The 22643-nt window shown below is 44.3% G+C and overlaps 1 protein-coding gene and 1 pseudogene across 3 annotated transcripts in view; one reads left to right on the top strand and one right to left on the bottom strand.

The window, feature by feature from the left end:
* Positions 1-22643, top strand: part of GATAD2B (GATA zinc finger domain containing 2B) — a 123169-nt gene that overhangs the window by 17253 nt on the left and 83273 nt on the right. The window lies entirely within an intron of this gene.
* LOC110743241 lies at positions 15827-22387 on the bottom strand (annotated as a pseudogene).

The following is a 22643-nucleotide window of genomic DNA, read 5'->3' as shown; positions in this document are numbered from 1 at the left end:
TGTTAAAGCAACTCAGAACAATATTTTGTGTTAATTTTTTGTTGTTGAGACAGAGTCTGGCTCTGTCACCCAGGCTGGAGTGCAGCGGTGCAGTCTCGGCGTACTGCAACTTATGCCTCTCGAGTTCAAGTGATTGTCCTGCTTCAGTCCCCTGAGTGGCAGGGATTATAGGCACACGCCACCACACCTGGCTAATTTTTGTATTTTTAGTAGAGACGGGGTTTCACCATATTGGCCAGGCTGATCTTGAACTCCTGACCTTGAATCAAGTGACCTCCCCACTCTTGGCTCTCAGAGTGCTGAGACTACAGATATGAACCATCACACCAGGCCCCACACTGTTTTGTGTATGTGTGTGTACGCGCTTTTTTTTAAAAGGCAGTCTCCCTCAGTCGCCAGGCTGGAGTGCAGTGGCGTGATCTCGGGCCAGTGCAACCTCCGACTCCCAGTTTCAAGCGATTCTCCTGTCTCAGCTTCCCTGGTAGCTGGGATTACAGGTGTTTGCCACACGCCCAGCTAATTTTTGTATTTTTAGTAGAGATGGGGTTTCACCATGTCGGCCAGGCTGGTCTCGAACTCTTGACCTCAGATGATCTGCCCATCTCAGCCTCCCAAAGTGCTGGGATTACAGGCATGAGCCACGGCACCCAGCTTTTTTTTTTTTTCGGTAGAGACAGGTTTTTGTTATGTTACTCAGGCATCATTTCAAACTTCTGGGCTCAGGCAGTTCTCCTGCCTCAGCCTCCTGAGTAGCTGGGATTACAGGCAGGTGCCACTATGCCTGGCTACCACACTGTTTTGATTACCGTAGTTACATAGTAAGTTTTGGAATCAGGAAGAATGAGTCGTCTGACTTTGTTCTTTTTTTTTTTTTTTTTTTTTTTTCCCAAAATTGTTTTGGCTGTTTGGGCTTCCTTGAGATACCGTATGAATTTTAGGATGGGTTTTTCTTTTCACATAGTTTTTTACATCAGGCTAAAAATCTGAATGGGATTCTGCTCAGTTGTAGGTAGTTTTTATTTCACATAGGCCCTTGGATCACTGTATTTTTCTTACTTTTTTGAGATGGAGTTGGGCTCTGTCACCCAGGCTGGAGTGCAGTGGCACGATCTCTGCTCACTGCAACCTCTGCCTCCCGGGTTCAAGAGATTCTCCCTGTCTCAGCCTCCCAAGTAGCTGAGACTACAAGGCGCTTGCCACCATGCCCGGCTACTTGTTTGTATTTTTATTAGAGACGGAGTTTCACCATATTGGCCAGGCTGGGTATTTTTCTTTATGTGTTAGAAACTGCATTGCTCTTGGCCAGGTGTAGTGTGTCATGCCTGTAACCCCAGCACTTTGGGAGGCTGTGGCAGGTGGATCACCTGAGGTCAGGAGTTCGAGACCGGCCTGGCCAACATATAGTGAAACCACATCTCTACTAAAGAAGACAAAAATTAGGGCTGGAGCAGTGGCTCATGCATGTAATCCCAGCAATTTGGGAGGCCAAGGCGGGCAGATCACCTGAGGTCAGGAGTTCAAGACAAGCCTGACCAGTATGGTGAAACCCCATCTCTACTAAAAATAGAAAAATTTGCTGGGTGTGGTGGCAGGTGCCTGTAATCCTACCTGTTGGGGAGGCTGAGGCAGGAGAATTATTTGAAGCACGGAGGTGGAGATTGCAGTGAGCCGAGATGTGCTACTGTACTCCAGCCTGGGCGACAGAGCAAGAGACTCTGTCTGAGAACAAAAAAAAATCAGCTGTAGTCCCAGCTTCTTGGGAAACAGACAGGCGAATTGCTTGAACCCGGGAGGTAGAGGTTGCAGTGAGCTGAGGTCATGCCACTCTACTCCAGCCTGGGTGACAGAGCGAGACTCTGTCTGTCAAATAAAAAAAAAATAATAAATTATGTTGCTCCATACATTTTTGCTCTTATAAATGAATTGTTTTGTTGTGGTTGGAGCACTTTCTTCTTGTTTTAATGTTTGTTTTCACATTTTAAAAAATTAAGATATGGTGTGGAAAGTTTCTTGTCATTGTGTTTTACCTGCCTAGTTTTAAATTCCATCACTGTTTTTCCATTTCTATCATATTAGAGTTTCTTTATACATATACAAGCAAATATTTATCTTTTTTTTTTTTTTGAGATGGAGTTTCACTCTTTCACCCCGGCTGGAGTACAGTGGCGCAGTCTTGGCTCACTGAATCCTCTGCCTTCTGGTTTCAAACGATTCTCCTGCCTCAGCCTCCCAAGTAGCTGGGATTACAGGCACCCGCCACCACGCCCAGCTAATTTTTGTATTTTTAGTAGAGACTGGGGTTTCTTCATGTTGGCCAGGCTGGTCTCGAACTCCTGACCTCGTTATCCACCAGCCTCAGCTTCCCAAAGTGCTGGGATTACAGGTGTGAGCCACCAGGCCCGGAGTATCTATCTATTTTTAAGACAAGGTCTCATGCTATTGTCCAGGCTGGAGTGCAGTGGTGCAGTCACGGCTCACTGCAGCCTTAACTTCCCGAACTCAGGTGATTGTCCCACTTTAGCCTCTGAAGTAGCTGGTACCACATGTGCGTGCCACCATGGCTAGCTAATTTTTTGTATTTTTTGTAGAGGGGATTTTGCCATATTGCCCAGGCTGGTTTTCAACTTCTGGTCTCAAGCTGTCTGCCTGCCTCAGCCTCTCGAAGTGCTGGGGTTACGGGTGTGAGCCCCATGCTTGGCCAATATTAGAACTTTATTGGGAAAGAATATTTAGGCATATGGTAAAGAATATTTAGGTATATTGTAATATATGTCCTGTTATGGAAATTCTGTACTTTTCCTATTGCTTACAATTCTGCTATTTAATTATTTTCATCGCTATTATTTTGTTAACATTGAACAATTTGAGTACTACTAGTACTCAAACTTAAAATACTTTAAAATATTTAAACTTAGTTTAGGAATGCTGATTGCCTAGTTCATGAAGTCTTCTTTTATAATTTCATCTGTAATCCTAAATCTCAGACTACGGCAGAAAATCCAGGGCTCTGGGCAATGATATGAATTTATTTTTCCAATTTCTGAAGTGAAGATCCCAGATACTTTTCTCTGTCTTAGGCCTGTTGTCTTGAAAAATGATAGTTAATTGCTCTGATAAAGAGAAAACTTGGGTCTGGTCTTTTGTCCTACCTGTTAGAGCTACTTACTTTGTAACCACTTAAATCTGCTGGTTGTGGGAACTGCAAAGGCCTCAGCATAACACTTCTTGTATACCTACTATGTAAAGTAGTATGTAAAAGATACAAACATATATATGATAGAGGATATGAAGATAAATTACGAGAAGATGCAGGCAGTAGACTAAAGACTACATGTATTAAAAGACTGCAGCTAGGCTTGGTGGCTCATACATGTAATCCTAAGACTTTGGGAGGCTGAGATGGGAGGACTGCTTGAGCCTAGGAGTTCGAGAACAGAGTGGGCAACAAAGTGAGACCCCATTTACAAAAAATATAAGAAAAATTAGCAGGGTATGGTGGTACGTGCCTGTGGTCCCAGGTACACAGGAGGCTTAGGTGAGGGAATTCCTTGAACCTGGGAGGTCAAGGCTGCATTGAGCCATGTTCGAGCCACTTCGTTCGAACCACTTCACTCCAGCCTGGGTGACAAAGTGAGACCCTGTCTCAAAAAAATGAAATAAAACAATTATAATACTAGGTGCAATATATATATATATATATTTTTTTTTTTTTTTTTTTTTTTGAGAGGGAGTCTCGCACTGTCGCCCAGGCTGGAGTGCAGTGGCCGGATCTCAGCTCACTGCAAGCTCCGCCTCCCAGGTTCACGCCATTCTCCTGCCTCAGCCTCCCTATAGCTGGGACTACAGGCGCCCGCCACCTCGCCCGGCTATTTTTTTTTTTTGTATTTTTTAGTAGAGACGGGGTTTCACTGTGTTAGCCAGGATGGTCTCGATCTCCTGACCTCGTGATCCGCCCGTCTCGGCCTCCCAAAGTGCTGGGATTACAGGCTTGAGCCACCGCGCCCGGCCGGTGCAATATATTTATAAATTAAGTAACTTGCATATTAGGAACAAGTGCCCCTTAAGTAGGAATTATACCCTCATTCAGCACTTTTTACACCTTGGCTCTAAGTATGATAGGCTTACCAAATCCTGAAAATTCTGTTTTGTTTTTGAGACGGAGTTTTGCTCTTGTTGCCCAGACTGGAGTGCGATGGCGCGATCTTGGCTCACTGCGACCTCTGCCTCCCGGGTTCAAGTGATTCTCCTGCCTCAGCCTTCCTGAGTAGTTGGGATTACAGGCATGTGCCACCATGCCCAGTTAATTTTGTATGTTTACTAGAGACGGTGTTTCTCCATGTTGGTCAGGCTGGTCTCGAACTCCTGACCTCAGGTGATCTGCCCACCTCAGCCTCCCAAAGTGCTGAGATTACAGGTGTGAACCACTGTGCCTGGCTTTTTTTTTTTTTTTTTTGAGACAGAGTCTGTATGGCCCCTGCTCTCCTCCTGATTGTCCTTGTTGCCCCAAGACCTTTTTAGACGGGACCAGGCATGTTCAGGGTGGTATGGCTGTAGACCCCACGGCCATTTTATTTTATATATTTATTTTTTAAATTTTAAAAATTTTTATTTTTTTCTTTTAGCAAGAGTTTTGCTCTGTCTCCCAAGCTGGAGTGCAATGGTGTGATCTCGGCTCACTGCATCCTCCACCTTCTGGGTTCAAGTGATTCTCCTGCCTCAGTCTCCTGAGTAGCTGGGATTACAGGTGTGTGCCACCATGCCTGGCTAATTTTTGTATTTTTGGTAGAGATGGGTTTCGCCATGTTGGCCAGGCTGGTTTCAAATTCCTGACCCCAGGTGATCCACCTGCCTTGGTCTCTCAAAGTGCTGGGATTACAGGTGTGAGCCACTGTGCGCAGTTGGACATTTTAACCAAAGAATAATCAATCAGCTAGTAAACTTTCATGGAAGTATCAAAATGGTGTTGTCCAATGAAGTCTCATCTTGAATAAATTTAACTCTAATGCATTTCCCCTCTACGCATCACTCTTGTTATTAAAGTTCCTGATTCTCATTTTGCCTTGGAGATGCGATAGTTTTATTTATTTAGAGACAGAGCCTTGCTTTGTCACCCAGGCTGGAGTGCAGTGGCATGATCTTGGCTCACTGCAACCTCTGCCATCTGGGTTCCAATGATTCTTGTGCCTCAGCCTTAACATACAAACATATAAATATTTTTCTTTTTTCTTTTTTTTTGAGACAGAATTTTGCTCTGTTGCCCAGGCTGGAGTTCGGTGCCACTATTTCTGCTCACTGCAACCTCCACCTTCCAGGTTCAAGGGATTCTTCTGCCTCAGCCTCCTGAATAGCTCGGATTACGGGCACAGGCCACCACACCTGGCTAATTTTTGTATTTTTAGTAGAGATAGGGTTTTGTCAAGTTGGCCAGGCTGGTCTCGAACTCCTGACCTCAAGTGATCCACCCACCTTGGCCTCCCAAAGTCCTGGGATTACAGGTGTAAACTACCACGCCTTGCCGGTTTTTATGATTTTTAAATGATTGAAAAAATCAAGAGATTATTTTGTGATGTGAAAATTACATGAAATTCAGATTTCAGTGTTTATAAATAAGTAAAGTTTTATTGAAAATAACTATGCTTATTTTTTTCCATATTGTCTGTGGTTGTTTTCACGCTGCTACGATATCAGAGTTACTAGTCACAACAAAGATGTTAAGGCCTCCAAAACCTAAAATGTTTACTATCTGGCTAAAGAAAAGACTTGCTGGGCCTGGCTTGATGGCACATGCCTGTAGTCACAACTACTTGGGAGAGATTAAGGTGGAAGGGTTGATTGAACCCAAGAGGTTGAAGCTGTAGTGAGCTCTGATCACACCACTGTACTCTAGCCTGGATGACAGAGCAAGACCCTGTCTCAAAAAAAATAAAAGGAAGAAAAAGAAAATAAGCTCGTCAGTCTGTGATGTAGATGAATTCTGGTCCCATATTAATGGTCATATTACTGGATACGCAAACTGTTCTTTTCTTTTCTTTTTTTTTTTTTTTTTTGAGTCGGAGTCTCTATTGCCCAGGCTGAAGTGCAATGGCATGATCTCAGCTCACTGTAACCTCCGCCTCCCTGGTTCAAGCGATTCTCCTGCCTCAAACCTCCTGAGTAGTTGAGATTGCAGGTGTGTGCCACCACATCTGGCTAATTTTTGTATTAAGTAGAGATGGGGTTTCACCATATTGGCCAGGCTTGTCTCGAATTCCTGACCTCGTGATCTGCCCACCTCGGCCTCCCAAAGTGCTGGGATTACAGGCGTGAGCCACTGTGCCCAGTAAAAAATATTTTTTAAAAAGAATATATATATGACATTTGTAGCTCATTGTTTTAGTGACTGTGTAATATTTTGTTGTATGACTATACCTTAATTTAACTAATCTGTCCACTTCCGAGGAACAGTTAGGGTGTTTGCAATTTGTGTGTATGTGTGCTATGATAACCAACATTCCAGTGAAACATCTTACATAGATCTTTACACATTTAAGTATATTTGTAGGTAAAAGTCCTAGAAGTGTAATTAGTGAATCAAATGGTATGCGCCTTTACAATTTTGTTAGACTTTGAGTTATTCTCCAAAAATGTGTACCAATTTACAATCACACCTACAGGCTGTAAGAGTTTCTGAAACAACTCAGTTGAAATCTAAACTTGAGAGAAGTAGTGTAGCTGGCCAGCAGTGAGAACTGTCTATCTTCGAGTGCCTTTGGGAACACTTATATACCTTATTAGCATTTCCTTTCAAAAAAGCGGTTGTCTTTGGATTTTGATTGTCAGGCATGTGACTACAGCCCAATTATTGGAAAGAGAAGAAGGAGGCCTTTTTTTTTTTTTTGAGATGGAGTTTCGTTCTTGTTGCCCAGGCTGGAGTGCAGTGGCGCGATCTTGGGCTCACTGCAACCTCCACCTCCCGGGTTCAAGCGGTTTTCCTGCCTCAACCTCCCAAGTTGCTGGGATTACAGGCATGTGCCACTACACCCGGCTATTTTATATTTTTAGTAGAGGCGGGGTTTCACCATGTTGGCCAGGCTGGTCTCAAACTCCTGACCTCAGGTGATCCGCCCACCTTGGCCTCCCAAAGTGCTGGGACTACAGGTGTGAACCACTGCACCCGGCAAAGGAGGCTTTTTAAAATTTTTATTTTAAGAGATGAGATCTTGCTATGTTGCCCAGGCTGGAATGCAGTGGCTGTTCACAGGCATGATCACTGCAGCTTCGAACTCCTGGGTCAAGCAATCCTCTGGCCTCAGGTTTCCCAAGTAGCTGGAATTACAGGTGTGTGGACCATCGCACCCAGCTTGAGTATACATTTTAAAATAAAAATTGTCTTCTTTGAAATGTTCCTCAAACATCTCAACTTTTAGTCTAAGTGTAAAAGTTTTGATAATCTGATTTCTTGTCTTCACAATCTTTTAAAATCAGGGGCAGCTTCAGGAGTAAGGAGCATGTACAGTTCCTAGTTGAGCTAATTGGCAGAGGTAGAGAGCCAAACACAACTACATCAGCAGGGTCATACTGTTTTCAGGGAATGGAGATGTTAAGGCAGGTAAGGACAAATTCCTTATAAAAGTTAGATTTCTTTGCTGACTGATTTTCTTGCTCTAATAGATCACTTGTCTTTCTCCTCATGTCATTTTTCTGCTTTTACAGTGAAGGTGATTATTTTATTCCATAGATACAGGTTTTGTTCAGTGAATTTAGAACTTACTAGGAGGCTTTCACTTGCTCACAGTAGAGCCAGAGTAGGTTATCTGGCTCTACTCAAGAAGGTTATCTTTGGCTGGGCGCGGTGGCTCAAGCCTGTAATCCCAGCACTTTGGGAGGCCGAGGCGGGTGGATCACGAGGTCAGGAGATCGAGACCATCCTGGCTAACATGGTGAAACCCCGTCTCTACTAAAAATACAAAAAACTAGCCGGGCGTGGTGGCGGGCGCCTGTAGTCCCAGCTACTCGGAGGCTGAGGCAGGAGAATGGCGTGAGCCTGAGAGGCGGAGCTTGCAGTGAGCCGAGATCGCGCCACTGCACTCCAGCCTGGGTGACACAGCGCGAGACTCTGTCTCAAAAAAAAAAAAAAAAAAGAAGGTTATCTTTGTTGGTACCTCAGCCTCCTGAGTAGCTGGGACTACGGGCGTGCACCAGCACACCTGGCTAATTTTTTTTGTATGTTTAGTAGAGATGGGGTTTCGCCATATTGGCCAGGCTGGTCTCCAACTTCTGGCCTGAAGCAGTCCTCCCACCTTGGCCTCCCAAAGTGCTGGGATTACAGGCGTGAGCCACTGCCCAGCCACGATTTGAATCTTTTAAATACCTACCAGAGCTATGTGATTTGGGATTGGTATTTTTGTAGTTTATTATAATTTCTTTTTTTTTCTGAGACAGGCTGTTACTCTGTTACCCAGGCTGGAATGCAGTGGTGCAGTCATAGCTCATCACAGGCTTGAACTCTGGGTTCTAGCAATCCTCCCCCTCCTTTAACCTCTCTAGTAGCTGGGACTACAGGCATGTGCTGCTACACATGGCTAATTTTTTTGTACTTTTTGTAGAGATGGGGCTTTACCATGTTGCATAGGCTGGTCTCAGACTCCTGGACTAAAGCGATTGGCCTGCCTCCGCCTCCCAGAGTGCTAGGATTATAGGCTTTAGCCACCACACCCGGCCTGGGGTTTTTTTGTTTTTTTTTTTTTCCTGTTTGTTTTTTGAGACAGGGTCTCATTATGTTGCTTGAGCCAGTCTAGAACTCCTAGCTTCAAGCCATCCTTTTGCCTAGGTCTTCCAAAGCATTGGGATGACAGACATGAGCCACCATGCCAGGCCCAAGGAGTGAAATATTTGAATATAGAAACATATATAGTTACTGAGGAAGTACATCGTTTTCAGCAGTTCTTTTTTTTTTTTTTTTTTTTTTTTGAGACAGAGTCTTGCTCTGTCACCCAGGCTAGAGTGCAGTGGCGCGATCTCGGCTCACTGCAAGCTCCGCCTCCCGGGTTCAACACCATTCTCCTGCCTCAGCCTCCCGATTAGCTGGGACTACAGGCGCCTGCCACCTCGCCCGGCTAAATTTTTTGTATTTTTAGTAGAGACGGGGTTTCACTGTGTTAGCCAGGATGGTCTCGATCTCCTGACCTCGTGATCCGCCCGTCTCGGCCTCCCAAAGTGCTGGGATTACAGGCTTGAGCCACCGCGCCCGGCCCATTTTTTGTATTTTTAATAGAGATGGGGTTTCACCGTGTTTGCCAGGATGGTCTCGATCTCCTGACCTCGTGATCCGCCCGCCTCAGCCTCCCAAAGTTCTGGGATTACAGGCGTCAGCCACCGCACCCGGCCTTCAGCAGTTCTTTAAAAAAATTTTTTTTAATATATTGGCCAGCTGTCTAACTTTGAGACCTTAACCTATATAGCAGGAGTGGTGATTTGAATCCATTACATTATAGTTGATATTTTTAGAAGACATAAATTCTGGGTCCCTATAGAAGAAATTTTTCTTAAGCAGAAACTTCCACTTTAGAGCAATATAATGTAGTTTTGACTTTTCGTAGAAAATATTTACTTAGTCTCTCATCAGTTATTTCCCTGAGAAGCATTAATCTTTCTCTTGCACCCACATTGGGTGGTCTGAGATACTTAGCACCAAAAGTCAAGTAGTCCTATTTGAGGTAACTGTCTTTTGTTCACATTCTTCCCATCTTGCATAAGCGCATTCTGTTCTCATCATATTAGAAGAAACAGAAAAGCCAAAATCAGATGATTTGAGTGTTTTTCATCTTTTCTTCCTTTTTTTTTTTTTTAAAAAAAAAAGGTGTTTTGAGAGCTATTTTAGTTCTCAAAGCCATAGCCACAGTATTTTTTAATTAACTGGAAGTATTTGTTTAACCAATTTCTCTTTTTAAAAAGATCCTTCAAAAATGGATCTTACTAATGTTGCTTTGGATATTTAAAGCAATGAATATAAAATCTGTAGTTTGATGACATTTTTCCCTTAAGAAATTTATGGATGTGTTAGCAGAATATAGCATGATCTCCTGAACTCTCTGTAGTTAATATTTCAGTCAGTATTAGGAGTTGCTTCATTGGCCTTGAAAATTTTCCTGTTCATAGCTGGGCACAGTGACTCACACCTGTAATCCCAGCACTTTGGGAGGCCGAGGCAGGTGGATCACCTGAGGTTGGGAATTCGAGACCAGCCTGACCAACATGAAGAAACCCCAGGTCTACTAAAAATACAAAATTAGCCGGGTGTGGTAGTGCATGCCTGTAATCCCAGCTACTCAGGAGGCTGAGGCAGGAGAATTGCTTGAACCCGGGAGGTGGAGGTTGAGGTAAGCGGAGATCGCGCCATTGCCCTCCAGCCTGGGGCAACAAGAGCGAAACTCCATCTCCAAAAGAAAAAAAAAAAAAAGAAAGAAAAGAAAATTTTCCTGTTCACTCTTACAGGCCCTCAAGCCATTCTGTTTTTATGGTCCCTCCTACTTTCCCTTTTGTTTCAGATTATCCCCTTTATCTGACCTACTTGTTGGAGTGGAGAATCCAGTTCTTCTTTGAGTGGTGCTTTTGATTCAGGATAGGCAACTGTCTTGATATTAGGAGCCAGTATCTGTTTTATGCCCCATCTCATGCAGCTTTCTTTAATGCTATTTAGAGACTTCCTTGTTAGATGGAATTTTTTTTTTTTTTTTTTTTTTAATATATTGTTAAAGAGACAGGGTCTCATTCTGTTGCCCTGGCTGCAGTACAGTGGCTGTATCATAGCTTACTACAGCCTAGAACTACTGGGCTCAAGTGATCCTCCCACTTCCTCCTGAGGAGCTGGGACTGAAGGCGCATGCCACAGCACCTGGCTAATTCTTTTTTTTTTTTTTTTGTAAAGGCAGAGTCTTGCTATGTTGCCCAGGCTGGTCTTGAACTCCAGGGTTCAAGTGATCCTCCCACCTCAGCCTCCCAAAGTGCTGGGATTATAGGCATGAACCACTACACCTGGCCCAGATGGATTTTTGAAGAGCCTTTCTTATTTCCAAAGTCAGAGGTATAAAAGTCTCAATGAACAGCGTACTCAGCCCTAACCCTTAGCTGTGATCATCAGACTTAGAAATCTTTGTAGATAAAAAGAAACAGGTAACTGAAGCTATATGGATAAAGGAAGGACCCAAATACTGCATATCTTAGATTCAAGAGTACATCATTATATTGTCAATAAATTTTTAGTAACATGACTCCTTTGCCCCTCAGATGTCTCGGGTCTTTTTTTTTTTCTTCAGAGACGGTCTCACTCTGTTGCCCAGGCTAGAGTGCAGTGGCATGATCGTGGCTCACTGCAGCCCCAATCTCTTGGGCTTAAGTGATCCTCCCATGTCAGCCTCCCAAGTAACTGGGACTGCATGCATGTGCTACCATGACTGGTTGGTTCTGTACCTCTTATACCTGACTATAATCAGCATTAAGCCAAGGAAATACTACCAATCTCTTGTTTATCAGTTTTTGTAAACTTTTTTTTTTTTTTAAGATGGAGTCTCGCTCTATCACCCAGGCTGCAGTGCAGTGGCGTGATCCTGGCTCACTGCAGCCTCTGCCTCCTGGGTTCAACTGATTCTCTCGTGCCTCAGCCTCTCAAGTAGCTGGGACTACAAGCGCGTTCCACCACGCCCAGCTAATTTTTTTGTTTGTTTTTGAGACGGAGCTTCGCCCTTGTTGCCCAGGCTGGAGTGCAGTGATGTGATCTTGGTTCACTGCAACATCCGCCTCCCGGGTTCAAGGGATTCTCCTGCCTCAGCCTCCTGAGTAGCTGGGATTACAGGCATGTGCCACCACGCCTGACTAATTTTATATTTTTAGTAGAGATGGGATTTCTCCATGTTGGTCAGTCTGGTCTCGAACTCCTGACCTTAGGTGATCCGCCCACCTTGGCCTCCCAAAGTGCTGGGATTACAGGTGTGAGCCACCCCACCCATCCTTTGTTTTTTTGAGACGGAGTCTCACCCTGTCACCCAGACTGGAGTGCAGTGGAGCAATCTCGGTTTACTGCGACCTCTGCCTCCCGGGTTCAAGCGATTCTCCTGCCTCAGCCTCCCAAGTAGCTGGGACTGCAGATGCGTGTCACCATGTCTGGCTGATTTTTTGTATTTTTAGTAGAGACGGGTTTCACTGTGTTAGCCGGGATGGTCTCAATCTTCTGACCTCGTGATCTGCCTGTCTCGGCCTCCCAAAGTCCTGGGATTACAGATGTGAGCCACCATGCCTGGCCCGTAAGCTTTTTTTTTAACTGAGCTGTAATATACATTCAGAAAAGTAGTTTAATTATAAGGTGACCACCCAGATACAGATATAGAAGACCCAGAAGTCTTTTTTTGTTTTTTGAGAGAGAGTCTTGCTCTGTCACTCACACTGGAGTGCAGTGGCACAGATTCAGCTCACTGCAACCTCTGCCTTCCAGGTTGAAGCGATTCTCCTGCCTCAGCCTCCCAAGTAGCTGAAACTGCAGGTGCGTGACACTACACCTGGCTAATTTTTGTATTTTTAGTTGAGACGGGGTTTCACCATGTTGGCCAGGCTGGTTTTGAACTCCTGACCTGAAGTGATCTGCCCATCTCAACCTCCCCAGGTGCTGAGATTACAGGCATAAGCCACTGTGCCCAGTCCCAGAAATCTTTTTTGTGTTCTCTCCTAGTCATTAGCCTTCTCCACTCCCAACAGGTAACCACTATTCTGACTTCCTCTGGTAGTATTTGTATTCAACTACAAGCTTGAGACTTGGTAATAATTGCCACAAAAACCTCATTGAAGATAAAGTCATGTTGGTGTTGTTTAATATAGTGGTTCTGGTTGGTATGGGGACATTTTTATTTTTGGTTTTTGTTTTATTGAGATGGAGTCTTGCTCTGTCGCCCAGGCCAGGTGCAGTGGTGTGATCTCAGCTCACTGCAACCTCCACCTTCCAGGTTCAAGCGATTCTCCTGTCTCAGCCTCCCGAGTAGCTGGGATTACAAGCACCTGCCACCACGCCTGGCTAATTTTTATATTTTTAGTAGAGATGGGGTTTCACCATGTTGACCAGGCTGGTCTCGAACTCCTAACTTTGTGATCTACCCACCTTGACCTCCCAAAGTGCTGGGATTACAGGCGTGAGCCACTGTGCCCAGCCAATAATAAACTTTTTTAAAAGTTCAGATTTACTTGGGGGAAGGGATAAACTTATTATATTTTTTTGAGACAGAGTCTTGCTCTGTCGCCCAGGCTGGAGTGCAGTGTTGTGATCTCGGCTCACTGCAACCTCTGCCTCCTGCAGCTCAAGCGATCCTCCCATTTCAGCTTCTTGAGTAGCTGGGACTACAGGCGTGCGCCACCCTGCCCAGCTAACTTTTTGTCATTTTTGGAGAGATTGGGTTTCGGCGTATCACCCAGGCTGGTGTGAAACTTCTGGGCTCAAGTGATCTGCCTGCCTTGGCCTCCCAAAGTGCTGGGATTACAGATGTGAGCTGGCCCGTGCCCAGCTGGGATAAACTTTTTAAGGTGAATATTTACTGCCCAGTAAAATGATAAACTTGCCTACTATACCAAATCCTAGTAACAACAATCAGAATTTTGACAAATCTTTCTGTCACCGAATTGAAGAAAAGTGTCACTTTTTCCTATAGGTTGCGTGTGCTCATCAATGCTAATGGGCAAATCTCAGCTAATAGTGTGCTAGAAGTTTCCTCTAGGTAAAATCCAGACAAGACAGGGTTTTCCTCTTGGACTGTGTTTAGGTACAGCTTCACAGAACTTGATCCACTCCTCTGCATGAATATTTTCTTCCTTCATTTCAATAAAGAAGGTTTCTTGGCCGGATGCAGTGGCTCACGCCTGTAATCCCAACACTTTGGGAGGCTGAGGCAGGTGGATCACAAGGTCAGGAGTTCAAGACCAGCCTGGCCAACATTGTGAAACCCTGTCTCTACTAAAAATACAAAAATTAGCCAGGCGTGGTGGCTGGCGCCTGTAGTCCCAGCTACTTTTGAGGCGGAGGGCAGAGAATTGCCTGAACCTGGGAGGCAGAGGTTGCAGTAAGCAGGCGCAACTGCACCACTCCGGTCTGGGTGACAGAGGGAGACTGTCTCAAAAAAAAAAAAGAACGTTTCTCACAAGTCTGCTGAATACTGTCTAATGTTGGGCCCATTTTGATGACAAAGTTACTTTATAATACTGTTTGACAGAAGTGATGAATGTCTAGAATTTCACATTGGCATATCTAATCCATCAATTCTGATTTTAAACTTCTTGACCATTTACTAGTCAGTTGTTATGAGCAGCTATATATTCATGTATCCCTCTACAGTCTAGGGAGTTCTAGGTGAGTGATGCTGCTTTGACCCTGAGACCCCTTTACTTATCAGTTTATTTTTCCCTCGGATTCAGTAGGAGGGAATACTTATTAGTATATTTAATATTTGGTCAGCTAGATCTTTTTCTCTTAGATATCTGATCTTTAGCCTTTAGTGTGTCTTTCCTTAACTAGTGGTAGTGTTCTATATACTATAATAGTCTTGTTACCTATTTTACTCTTGAGTTTTTTGAGTGAGTTATGCTGCTTCTGGCCTCCCCTCCCCTCCGTTCCCCTTTCCCTCCCTTCCCCTCCCCTCTCCTTTCTTTTCTTTCTTTTTTTGAGACAGAATCTCACTCTGTTGCCAGGCTGGAGTGCAGTGACATGATCTTGGCTCACTGCAACCTCTGCCTCCCGGGTTCAAGCAATTCTCCTGCCTCAGCCTCCCTGGTAGCTGGGACCACAGGTGTCTGCCACCATGTCTGGCTAATTTTTGTATTTTTAATAGATATGGGGTTTCACCATGTTGGCCAGGATGGTCTGGATCTCTTGACCTCATGATCCACCCGTCTGGACCTCCCAAAGTGCTGGGATTACAGGCGTGAGCCACCACACCTAGCCATAACTCTGTCCCTGATTTTCATTGTGCTTATGTCTTTTAGTAATTATGGTAAATCTAGCCATTACTTTTATTTTTAAATTTTAGTCGGTTTTTGGATAGGTGATATATGCACATGGTACAGAATTCACAATTGGAAAAAGTTTACAGTAAAAAAGGACATCTCTTTCTTTGGAGACAAAACTTAATCTACTTCCTTTCCCTCCCCTCCTCTCCTATTACCCTTCCCCTCCCCTTTTCCCTTCGCTTCACCTCGCCTCTTCACCCAGCTTTTTTTTTTTTTTTTTTTTCAGTGAGACAGAGTTTCACTCTTGTTGCCCAGGCTGGAGTGCAGTGGCACGATCTCAGCTCACTACAAACTCTGCCTCCCGAATTCAAGCAATTCTGCCTCAGCCTCCCAAGTAGCTGGGATTACAGGTGCCCACTCAAACACCTGCCTTATTTTTTGTATTTTGAGTAGAGATGGGGTTTCACCATGCTTGCCAGGCTGGTCTTGAATTGCTGACCTCAGGTGACCCACCTGCCTTGGCCTCCCAAAATGCTGGGATTACTGGTATGAACCACCACTCCTGGTTGCCTTTCCTTTTTTCTTCCCTTTCCTCCCCTCTCCCCTTCTTTCCTTTCCCTTCCCTTTTCCTTTCCTTTCGTTTCCTTTTTTATTTGTTTCTTTGAGGCGGAGTCTCGCTGTCGCCCATGCTGGAGTGCAGTGGTGCGATCTCAGCTCACTGCAACCTCCGCCTCCCAGGGTCAAGCAGTTCTCCTGCCTCAGCCTCCTGAGTAGTTGGGATTACAGGTGCCCACCATCACACCCAGCTAAGTTTTGTGTTTTTAGTAGGGACGGGGTTTTGTCATGTTGATCCAGCTGGTCTCAAACTCCTGACCTCCGGTGATCCGCCTCGGCCTCCCAAAGTGCTGGGATTACAGGCGTGAGCCACTGCACCTGTTGGCACATTTTATTAAAGAAAAATTTTGCATTGTTTACTTTTCGCCAGTCTGTTCTGGTATGCTTTTAATGTTATCAGACTCACCTGCTTAACAATAGCCAGTGTGCAAACTCTGTAGTATTTTCTGTATGCCTTACAGTTATTGCCACTGTAATGATGGATGCCAGTTTTGGCCAACATGGTGTTTAGTACTATATTTTGAATTTCCTTAAAGATGGGCAGTTGTTGGTGAGGATGACCAGTTTCACTTTAAATAAGTTGGAGCCTAGAGTTGATCAACTCCAGCCGCTTTTTCTTTTTTTTTTTTGAGACGGAGTCTCGCTCTGTCGCCCAGGCTGGAGTGCAGTGGCCGGATCTCAGCTCACTGCAAGCTCCGCCTCCCGGGTTCACGCCATTCTCCTGCTTCAGCCTCCTGAGCAGCTGGGACTACAGGCGCCCGCCACCTCGCCCGGCTAGTTTTTTTGTATTTTTTAGTAGAGACGGGGTTTCACCGGGTTAGCCAGGATGGTCTCGATCTCCTGACCTCGTGATCCGCCCGTCTCAGCCTCCCAAAGTGCTGGGATTACAGGCTTGAGCCACCGCGCCCGGCCACCGCTTTTTCATCCTCTTTGCGGCCACCAACCTTCTGTCTTAGGTTCAGGATGGTCCCCAACCAAGAGCAGTTGCCAGGCTGGCTGGGAAGCAAGAAAGCCTTTTTTGAGACGGAGTCTTGTTCTGTCACCTAGGCTGGAGTGCAGTAGTGTGATCTTGGCTCACTGCAACCTCTGCCTCCTGGGTTTAAGCGATTCTCCTGCCTCAGCCTCCTGAGTAGCTGGGACTACAGGTGCGTGCCACCACACCCGGCTAATTTTTTGTATTTTTAGGAGAGATGGGGTTTCACCGTGTTAGCCAGGATGGTCTTGATCTCTTGACCTTGTAATTGCTCGCCTCAGCCTCCCAAAGTGTTGGGATTACAGGCGTGAGCCACCGCACCCGGCCTCTTACTTTCTTTCTTTTTTTTTTTTTTTTTTTTTTTTGTCGGCGGGTTTTTTTTGTGCAGACTGGAGTGCAGTGGCGCAATCTTGGCTCACTGTAACCTCTGCCTCCTGGGTTCAAGCAGTTCTCCTGCCTAAGCCTCCCAAGTAGCTGGGATTACAGGCATGCCCCCATGCCTGGCTAATTTTTTGTATTTTTAGTAAAGGCAGGGTTTCTGCATATTAGTCAGGCTGGTCTTGAACTCCTGACCTCAGGTGATCAGCCTACCTCAGCCTCCCAGAGTGCTGGGATTACAGGTGTGAACCACTGTGCCCAGCCGGCCTCTTATCTTTCTATTGATAATCTAGACGTTTGTAAATTTACTGTGACTTCTTTTTTTTTTTTTAACTTTTTATTCTGAAGAATTTACATACCTAGATAGAGTACAAAGTAATTAAGTTCCATGTGCCCACCACAAGCTTCAAAAATTACTAACATTTTGCTATTCTTTACAGTTAATTTTAATGTTGAAAATAGAGAACATATAAAAATAAGTAAATAACATGAGTGTATTTTAAATTTGACGATCACACATCTACAGCTTTCCTCTTGCCAGTTATTTCCTTTTATATTATCTCTATCTTTCTCATTAGTGTAATTATGAGGGGGATTAATTGTGTGATTGTCTTGAAATTTCTGGTAACGGGGCGGCTCACAAATCTACCAAGTCTGAGTGAAGTAAATTCTGAACTTGCCCAGAGTGATTTATATTTATGTATGGTACATTCTTTTTTTTTTTTTTGGAGACAGTTTCGCTCTTATTGCCCAGGTTGGAGTGCAATGGTGCGATCTCGGTTCACCGCAACGTCCGCCTCCTAGGTTCAAGCAATTCTCCTGCCTCAGCCCGCCGAGTAGCTGGGATTACAGGGATACATCACCACGCCAGGCTAATTTTCTGTTTTTAGTAGAGATGGGTTTTCTCCATGTTGGTCAGGCTCATCTGGAACTCCCGGCCTCAGGTGAGCCACCACACCCGGCCTGATACATTCTATTTTTATTCGGTAATTAGATCTAGTTCTAGTATAGCCTGTTGAGCATAGTGAGGTAAGTTTTTTTTTTTTTTTTTGAGACGGAGTCTTGTTCTGTCGCCCAGGCTGGAGTGCAGTGGTGCAATCTCAGCTCACTGCAAGCTCCGCCTTCCGGGTTTTTACACCATTCTCCTGCCTCAGCCTCCCGAGTAGCTGGGACTACAGGCGCCCGCCACCTCGCCCAGCTAATTTTTTGTACTTTTTAGTAGAGACGGGGTTTCACCATGTTAGCCAGAATGGTCTCCATCTCCTGACCTCGTGATCCGCCCATCTCGGCCTCCCAAAGTGCTGGGATTACAGGCTTGAGCCACTGCACCTGGCCCAGTGAGGTAATTATTAAAGTGGAGGGCAAATTAAAAGATTTATGGAAGTCACTGACTGTATGGCCGTTATAACTTACCTTTTAATCTTAGGTTTCCTATTACTCCTCATGGTTTGGGGCTCTTCTAAGTCAGAGATTCAGTAGAACGTCACTATGTTGAGGGTAGCTGTATTTTCTTTTTCTTCTTTGCATTGTTTATGACTTCAGTGGATAAAGATAAGAGCAACCTTCACAACAGAAGTGAAAGATGAGAAGCTTAATGTAGAGTAAAACGTCTGAAGCTCTAAGTGAAACTGTTAATAGCCGGGGATTTCTACTCTTGGAATGCTAGAGAGGAAGAGACACTTAGTAACAGCAAAAAGCCAGGCCAAAAAGTAGAACTCAAGTGCTTAGAAAATCTGTGGCAAAAAAGATAAATGTGACTACTAAAACTACTTTTCTCTTTCCTCTGTGGCACTTAGTTGACAACAGTTGTTAGCACATGTAGATGTTCAAGTTTAATTTTTATTGTCAGATAAGTATGAACATTTGTGACTCGCCTAAAAAGAACTTAGTCCCCCTGCAAAGATAGAGGGAAGGTACCAATCAGAGTGAATGAAAATAATCAGCAATCAAGTATTAAGAAATGGAGTATTTGCACACCTCATCACTGGGAATCAGTAGCATGCTGCTGATACAGGATGAGAATAAGTTAGGGATTTAGGAGTATTCTAGTTAGGTACATACACTACTGGAGATACTTTGTCTTTTGGAAGACAGAAATTATTCTGTAGGTATTAAATACTCATATAATGCTGTATATGATTTTCATGTTTCTTTTTCCAAGGATAGGCAGTGGAATCCCCCAGTTCCCTTAGGAAAATGTATACCACCCTTACAGAAGAGACTGGCCTAGACACATCTTGTGCTATATGATAAATGAAAAAATTGATCCGTTTACTTTCTCTATTCCTGTATGATGATTAAGTCATTGAGTAGTGTAAGGCAGTAATTTTTTTTTGAGACAGAGCCTCACTGTGTTACCCAAGTTGGAGTGCAGTGGCCACATCTCAGCTCACTGCAACCTCCGCCTCCCAGGTTCAAGCGATTCTCCTGCCTTAACCTCCTGAGTAGCTGGGATTTACAGGTGCCTGCCACCATGCCCGGCTAATTTTTGTATTTTTAGTAGAGACAGGGTTTCACCCTGTTGGCCACGATGGTTTCCAACTCCTGTCCTCAAGTGATCCAGCTGCCTTGGCCTCCCAGAGTACTGGGATTATAGGCGTGAACCACCACACCCAGCCTGCAGTAATTTTTTATGCTTATTTGCAATACTTGAGTCAGTAGAAGTCTTTATGGCCTCTACAGTTATCTTACTTCCTATAAACCCATAATGAGTTAACACATTAAGGAATATGCTTTGACTGCGTACAGTGGCACACACCTTAGCCCCAGCCACTGGGACAACATAGCGAAACCTTGTCTCTTTAAAAAAAATAAAATAGCAGTACTACTTTTTTTTTTTTTTTGAGACGGAGTCTCGCTGTGTCGCCCAGGCTGGAGCGCAGTGGCGCGATCTCGGCTCACTGCAAGCTCCGCCTCCCGAGTTCACGCCATTCTCCTGCCTCAGCCTCCAAGTAGCTGGGACTACAGGCGTGCACCACCTCCCCGGCTAATTTTTTTTGTATTTTTAGTAGAGACGGGGTTTCACCGTGTTAGCCAGGATGGTCTCGATCTCCTGACCTCGTGATCCACCCACCTCGGCCTCTCAAAGTGCTGGGATTACAGGCGTGAGCCACCGTGCCCGGCCAGCAGTACTACTTTGAGAAAAACATTACTCCCTAATTTAAATGCTGTCTCAAGACTGGAAGTATTGTTCTCATTTCTTGTGTCTGTGTTAAGATCTAGTCCATATTCTGCTTTATTACAAGGTAGTGTACCTAGTTTTACTTTAGCCAACATTTTGATACATACATTTTCCCAAATAGTGGTAAACACTTACTTCACTTGTGAGTCAATCAGTCATTAATTTGTAACTCCCAAGTGATTGAAAACTGACTTCCCTTAATAGACTTAACTGCTTTTTTCCAGAGAACTCACCAGTACACATTAGCTTGGGTGTAATTCCCAATTTGTGTATCAGGGATTGGGAAAGCAAATGGTTTTCTTTGTATTGGTGCTTGATTGCCTGGTGTACTATTTCTAAACATGTGGAGAGGAATCCTCATCTCCAAAGAATTGATGTTTTCTTTTGATTAGTTGAGCTATTTTCTGCTTAATGAAGAAAAAATGTAACTTTCTGACCATATGAATGGGGTTTGGCTGTTCTGTGATCTGATTTGTTGTTGTAATAGTAATTCTGAAGCATCATTATCTGATTTCTCCAAATAGGCTAGACCCACTCAAGCAGACAGCACTATAAGGAGGTAGGAGAGGACTAACCGCTAGATAAACAAATTTTGGCTTGTTTTATTGCACACCAGTGAATAAGTGTAAGTTAACCATTTAGCTATGCTTCAGTATAATGTTGACTTTTAAAAAAATAGCTATTTTTTGGCCAGACGCGGTGGCTCATGCCTGTAATCCCAGCGCTTTGGGAGGCCAAGGTGGGTGGATCATGAGGTGAGAAGATTGAGACCATCCTGGCTAACATGGTGAAACCCCGTCTCTACTAAAAATACAAAAAAAAAAAAAAAAAAAAAAGGCCAGGCATGCTGGCAGGCGCCTATAGTCCCAGCTAGTTGGGAGGCTGAGGCAGGGGAATGGCGTGAACCCGGGAGGCGGAGCTTGCACTGAGCCGAGATAGATAGTGCCACTGCACTCCAGCCTGGGCGACAGAGCGATACTCAGTCTCAAAAAAAAAGAAAAAAAGCTATTTTTCAGCCTTTGTAATGGTTCTAATATTGATCTGCTTGCTGAGTCCAAGGATATACAGTCATGCCCCACATAATGGTAGTCCCATAAGGTTATAACATCATACTTTTGCCATACATTTTCTGTGTTTAGATATGTTTAAACAAATACCATTGTGTCATAATTGTCAATATAGTAACAGACTATATAGGTTTATAGCCTAGGAGCAGTAGGCTGTATACCATCTAGGTTTAAGTACACTTTACGATGTTCACACAACAATGAAATCGCCTAATCATGTATTTTTCAGAATGTATCCCTGTTGTTAAGCAACACATAACTGTATGTTAAAATGGGGACAAAGATTTAGCAAGTTATTTATAAAATTTGTAAAGGGCAAACATAAAGACTGTTTTTGCCAGTTTATGATATTACTGAGTTTTTGTTAAATGTTTGGTTCTGTGAAGTTTGTATTTCTTTCGCAGGAGTACCTTTAAGCTTTCAGTTGCAGTTAATTTGAACTCTGTTGCCTAAGCCTAGATAATCACCTCTTTTCTTATGCTATTGTTTGTGATTTGATCCTCCCAGATATCATTTATCAAATTCTTTTTGTATCTAGGTTGTACATCTTTAGTCCTACTTTTTTTTTTTTTTTTTGGAGATGGAGTCTTGCTCTGTTGCCCAGGCTGGAGAGCAGTGGTGCAGTCTTGGCTCACTGCAAGCTCCGCCTCCGGGTTTCACGCCATTCTCCTGCCTCAGCCTCCCGAATAGCTGGGACTGCAACCACCCACCACCACACCCGGCTAATTTTTTTGTATTTTTAGTAGAGATGGGGCTTCACCATGTTAGCCAGGAGGGTCTCGATCTCCTGACCTCATGATCCACCCACCTCGGCCTCCCAGAGTGCTGGAGTTACAGGTATGAGCCACTGCACCCAGCCCACACTCAGCAAAGTTTTGTATTTTTAGTAGAAACGGGGTTTCACCATGTCGGCCAGGCTGCTCACGAACTCCTAACCTCAGGTGATCCACCCGCCTCTGCCTCCCAACTCCCAAAGGGATGGCAAGCGTGAGCCACCATGTCCAGCCCCTTTTCTTAAATTTAAATATTTTTCCTTTACTTGTCACTGACTTGAAGCTCATGTCCTTAGCTTTTCAGAAGTAGTCCTAGGTGAATTTATATCTGAGTAGAGATCATACATGCCTGTCAGAGAGTTTATATGTTTTTACTTCCATCGTATTTGGCTAGTATTTTCTTTGATCCAGTGGGTAAAGTGGAGACTGGCAAGGCAAGCATGGTTACCCTTACCCTGGAGAACTGAGCTCTTGAGTGTTTGCTGAGAAATGCTCAAGGCAGCATGGTATAGTGGAAAGTGTGTGGGCTTTGGAGCCAGCCTCTAATTGTGAGCTGTATGAGTGACTTCATTTAAGCTTTTTAAAATTTCTCTGAATTAATTTCCTTATCCAGAAAATGGAGAACAGGGCCGGGCACATTGCCTCACACCTGTAACCTCAGCACTTTGGGAGGCCAAGGTGGGCGGATCACTTCAGGC

The sequence above is a fragment of the Papio anubis genome, chromosome 1, assembly GCF_008728515.1.
Source record: "Papio anubis isolate 15944 chromosome 1, Panubis1.0, whole genome shotgun sequence".
Taxonomy (NCBI): domain Eukaryota; kingdom Metazoa; phylum Chordata; class Mammalia; order Primates; family Cercopithecidae; genus Papio; species Papio anubis.
The sequence above is the reverse complement of the archived record's forward strand: the minus strand, read 5'-3'. Positions and strand labels throughout refer to the sequence as shown.